The following is a 5,437-nucleotide window of genomic DNA, read 5'->3' on the forward strand; positions in this document are numbered from 1 at the left end:
GAATTAATTTATGATTTATAGCTCCCCCTGAAATAATTTCTTCAGTTTGTTTCTTCAGAAGATTGATAGCTATTTAGCTATGTATGCTTGCATCATCTTAGAACTTCTAACAGAGTATTCCTTAAGTTTCAGATTTTCCTGTATACTTCTAAACAATTTCTTTTGGCTAAATATACATGTATTGATTAGAGTTTTACTCATAATCAGGAGATTTAGTCATGATATTCAGTTCTTCTTCTGTTTCATAATTAAGATTATTCAAACAATTTAAGTATATATATATATATATATATATATATATATATATATATATCAGATAGCATAAACAGTAATTAAACAGAACACGATTTTTTCATTGTAAATTAAGGCAGATGATAACTTAACCAAAAAAAATATAATAGAGAAAGCTACAGACATCTACGCATAGAATGGTTCACACTCTTCTTCAGTGAGAATGTCATCATTGTCCTCACACTCTGCATTGCGGATAATCTGAACTAATTCAGCAGATTTAAACAAAGCGGATAGAATTCTCCCATATGGAATGTGAGTACTTTGGCCACATCCAAAGGCAGTGAGAGATTCTTTGAGATGACAGAAGATGATCTTTGGAAGATCCAATGGACGACCATTTTCGAGTCGATGAATGAGAAAACGATCTCTATTTGACAGGATTTGGTGAAAGTTTCCTCTAGGTGTTATGTTGGACAAGATGAACCCAAACATAACTTGTGTGAAATGAGTCAGAAGTTCCGCATTGTTGACGATGCGCCTGATGTTTCTGCTCATAGTGTGGTTAGCATTCCAACGATCAAACGACCCGAGACTGATAGCAGATGGGTTGAGAGCATATCCTATAGTTTCAGCAATGGATTCTTTTGTATTAATAAACGGAATACCATAGATTCTGGCTGTGATGTTGCGATGGTCTTCACTGATGCATGCTTCCATCCAGAAGGTTTTTACGAGATTGGTGAAAACTGGACCATTTTGAAGAACAACATAATTAAACCAGCCTTGCCTCTCCAGAAGTTCCATAAAATAAGTAATCCTTTCAGCTAGACCTATGTATTGTTCTTTGATGATGGTGAGACGAGGTTGGAAATCCATTGACGAAGAGATTTGAGGAGTGACGATTTAAACCAAGGGTATGAGCAAATGAGTAGAGCGAGAGATGAGTTTGTTTAGGATTTTTGAATTTTTAATAGTTATGACTGTGTATTGGAAATGAAAGAAAAAATAGTGTGTTAAAACAATTATTGCCAGACATTAATTGAATTTGACCGTTTCGAAAGGGGTGGCGTGTTTTGCGAGATTTGGAACAATTTCCTAGAGCTTTTGTCTCAGTAGTTTGACTGCATTTGTCTTTTTAGGATGTTTTGTACACGTGTTCTCTAATTCGGTACAATTTTCTTTTTGGCCTTTGGTTAGATTTAACTTCAAGTTGTGACTATGTGATTTTAAACTTCTGATCTTGTTTGTTTTACGCGTTTTTCTAACTAAGTTGGCTTACGCATATTCCAGATTCTGATGGAGCTTAGTGTAGACAAGGCAGCCTTTTTGAGTGGGTTTTAGAAAGGTCAGAGTGTTTAACATGTTATTCAAGATAAACATAGTAAACAAACAGCTTGAAAAAGATAAAGATTTAATTAGACCAAAAGAAATACAACACATGTAAATATGAAGAAAACATAGTATCTTAATACATTATCTAGCCTCTAAAGATATCGCCCTTAGTCTTTAAAAGCACATTCTTAGGATAGTTCTCTAATTCATCTTCTGCTATCCTTACTTTGATAAGATCCACGATCCCTTCTTGAAAGAAGATTTCTGATAGAATTCTTCCGTAGGGAATGTAGGACTTAAGGTTATTTCTAGATTCAGAGATGGAGTTCCAGAGATGAGTGAACATGGTTTGTGGTAGATTTATACGCAGCTCATTCATCATAAGATAAATGAACGTATGATCACCATATGCTAGAATGTCTTGATTTTCCCTTCTGGGAAGGAAATTTGTCAAAACAAGCTTAAACCAAGTCCTAGGAGTGGTCAGAATATCCTCTGGATTAGTTGGCTTATATTCTGATGAACCATCATGAAGGAGGCATAACATATCAGGTGTTATGAACTCAGTCTTATGGGAGTTAATGGTCATACCCAGGTTCTCACGTCCAGTTGCAAGAACAAAGGAGAAACAGATAATGGAAATTGGAATATCGAAGATAAAGGACGAGATGGAGTTATTTTCACGGTTAAGAGAGGCATGTTTCTAGAAGTCTTTAACAAGATTCTCATATATAGGTTTCTTAATAATAGAGAGATATCTTGTCCATTTTTTATTGTAGACCACATTCATAAGACTACATGCAAAAATGTTTTCAACTCCAGCGTCACAGCATTCGGAGTTGATTTAGTACGTGGAGCTAAGACTGTTGATTTGATCAAGGGTGGATTTCCTAGCGGAAAATACTTGTTCGCTGAAGTCGTTGACGGAAGGAACATTTGGGCTAACGATCTTACTACTTCTCTGATTACATTAAACGGGCTTGAGAACGTCGTCGGAAAAGGTATTTCGTCAAAACAAGCATTTCGTGAAAATTTTGTCAGACTTTTCTTTTAAGACTTGTCTATTGATCTAAGTACTTGTTAGACTGTTTCAAGTCCATAAGCTGTTTTCAGTTTACATAAGCACTTAAATGATCTGTTTGTCCAAACAAGGCCTTACTAGTATAGTGACTTGATACATATATCTATTTTTCAAAAATGTGTGCAGATAAACTAGTTGTGTCAACCTCTTGTTCACTTCTCCACACTAGCTATTAAATCATGGCTAGCTTTTGCTGCCCAAAAAGTTGTTGAAGTAAATGCATTGGCCAATGTATTGGCTGGTCAAAAAGACGATGCCTTATTCTCTTCTAATTCCGCAGCTCTGGCTTCAAGAAAGACCTCTCCGAGAGTGACTAACGAGGGTGTTCAGAAGGCTGTGAGTGTTCGACTCATCATTTTTTTGAATTAGAATCACGAAATTCATTTTAGTGCTAGTTATGACATCCTTTATTTCCCTCGCAGGCTGCTGCATTGAAGGGTTCTGACCATCGTTGTGCCACAAACGTCAGCACCAGACTCGACGCACAACAAAAGAAGCTCAACCTTCCTGTCCTTCCAACCACTACCATTGGATCCTTCCCTCAGACCCCTGAGTTGAGAAGGGTGTGACGTGAATACAAGGCTAACAAGTAAGATATGCTCGTAGCTGATAGCTTGGCTCGACTTTCTTTACCATTTTCCGTGTTTTTATTGACTCTAATCATGTTTTTCTTTTACAGGATCTCAGAGGAAGAGTATGTTAAAGAAATTAAAGAGGAAATTCGTAAAGTCGTTGAACTCCAAGAACAGCTCAATATTGACGTCCTTGTACATGGAGAGCCTGAAGTTAGTTCTCATCTATGAAGAATTGATACTTTATATTCACCTCATACTTTTTCTAGATTTTCCGCACTTCATTATAATGATATCGATCCCCGATTAATTGTTTGTTTCCTTTCATTGCAGAGAAATGATATGGTTGAGTACTTTGGTGAGCAATTGTCAGGCTTTTCCTTCGGTATTAATGGTTGGGTGCAATCTTATGGATCTCGCTGCGTGAAGCCCCCAATCATCTACGGTGACGTGAGCCGACCAAAACCAATGACTGTCTTCTAGTCATCTACTGCTCAGAGCATGACCAAGCGTCCAATGAAGGGAATGCTTACCGGTCCCGTCACCATTCTCAACCGGTCCTTTGTTCGAAATGACCAGCCTAGGTATAAATTCAGATTCATCTTAACATGGTGTGAAAAATTCTATAAATTAATCAATTTATACTTTATTGTTAAAGTTGTAGCGTATTCAATGTTCTACAGATCCGAGACTTGCTATCAGATTGCTTTAGCTATCAAGGATGGAGTCGAAGACCATGAAAAAGCCGGTATCAATGTTATCCAAATTGACGAGGCTGCCTTGAGAGAAGGGCTACCATTGAGGAAAGCGGCACAAGCTCAATACTTGGACTGGGTTGTCCACTCCTTCAGGATCACCAATGTTGGTGTGCAGGATACTACTCAGATCCACACACACACGTGCTACTCTCACTTCAATGATATCATCCACTCAATCAGTGACATGGATGCTGATGTGATCACCATTGAGAATTCTCGTTCTGACGAAAAAGCTCCTAAGGGTGTTCCGCGATGGAGTTAAGTATGGAGCTGGAATCGGCCCTAGAGTTTACGATATTCACTCCCCAAGAATACCACCAACCGAAGAAATTGCTGATAGGATGAACAAGATGCTTCTTGCTGTGCTCGAGACCAACATTTTGTGGGTCAATCCTGATTGTGGTCTCAAGACTCGCAAGTACACCGAGGTTAATCCTGCCCTCACAAACATGGTTGCGGCCACAAAACTCATCCGCAACCAGCTTGCAAGTGGCAAGTAAATGGTGTTAAAAAGTAGAATCTGTGTAATCACACAATGGATGTGCTTGTTTTTTTTTTTGTTTTTTGCAATAATGTGAGTTGAATATTTTGGTGTTGAGTATGCTCTTTTAAGCAAGGGATCCTTCCCTCACACCACACCATACCACAACTTTTTCTTTTTTGTTTTTCAAAATATTTTGTAATTTTTGTATGGCATTGCCTCTATTATATAATGCAATTGATGTTGAGTGTCTTTATCATGAAATTTCTCAATGCAATAATGCAAATTTCTTCCTTCATGTCCTAAGCCAAGTTGTAAAGTAATAGAATTTATAAGTATGTATTCGACTAAACAATGAGTCAACCTGCTGTCAAAGAACTTGCTACACTAACAGAGCAAGAAGGTGTATTCAAATTACTGAATTAGAACATTTCAAGAAGAAAAATTGGAAAAAAATTACATATATATAAAGAAATTAAGGATTTATAAATCCTAACATTGAGTTTTCCACGCAAAATACTTTACTTAACCTCATTTTTTCCGCCCTCACAAAATAAACTCACACACCTATGTACCTATACAATTATTTTTTAAATATAAATTCACCTCTTACCAACAACATTTTCACACTACAACAAAAAAAAAAAAAGAAATAAATTAAAGGAAGAACTTGCGATAAGTTGTATGCCTTCCTTATAATTTATAAACTTTTTTAATCATATAAATATTCATTCTTAATTTTTACTAACTACAACTCTAACAAATTTAAATGTGTTTGTTTGTGCATATTTTCTTTAATGTTCAATTAATTATACATGTTTGACTAACATGTATAAGGGTGCACGGTGTAGACATGAATCATTCAAACAACGAAAGTTTTTCAAAAGCAACAAACAAAACATTGTCAAAAATCAAACATAATTGAGGACTCTCTCATAATATTGTCTTGTGCACTTACCATGACAAGACTTCATCTTGC

At 36.4% G+C, this 5,437-nt stretch overlaps 1 pseudogene; it reads left to right on the forward strand.

Annotated features, from left to right (window-relative positions):
* The first annotated feature begins 3,613 nt into the window (after positions 1–3,613).
* Positions 3,614–4,764, forward strand: LOC131612050 (5-methyltetrahydropteroyltriglutamate--homocysteine methyltransferase-like; annotated as a pseudogene).
* Positions 4,765–5,437: the final 673 nt, after the last annotated feature.

This window comes from Vicia villosa, linkage group LG6 (assembly GCF_029867415.1).
Source record: "Vicia villosa cultivar HV-30 ecotype Madison, WI linkage group LG6, Vvil1.0, whole genome shotgun sequence".
NCBI lineage: Eukaryota > Viridiplantae > Streptophyta > Magnoliopsida > Fabales > Fabaceae > Vicia > Vicia villosa.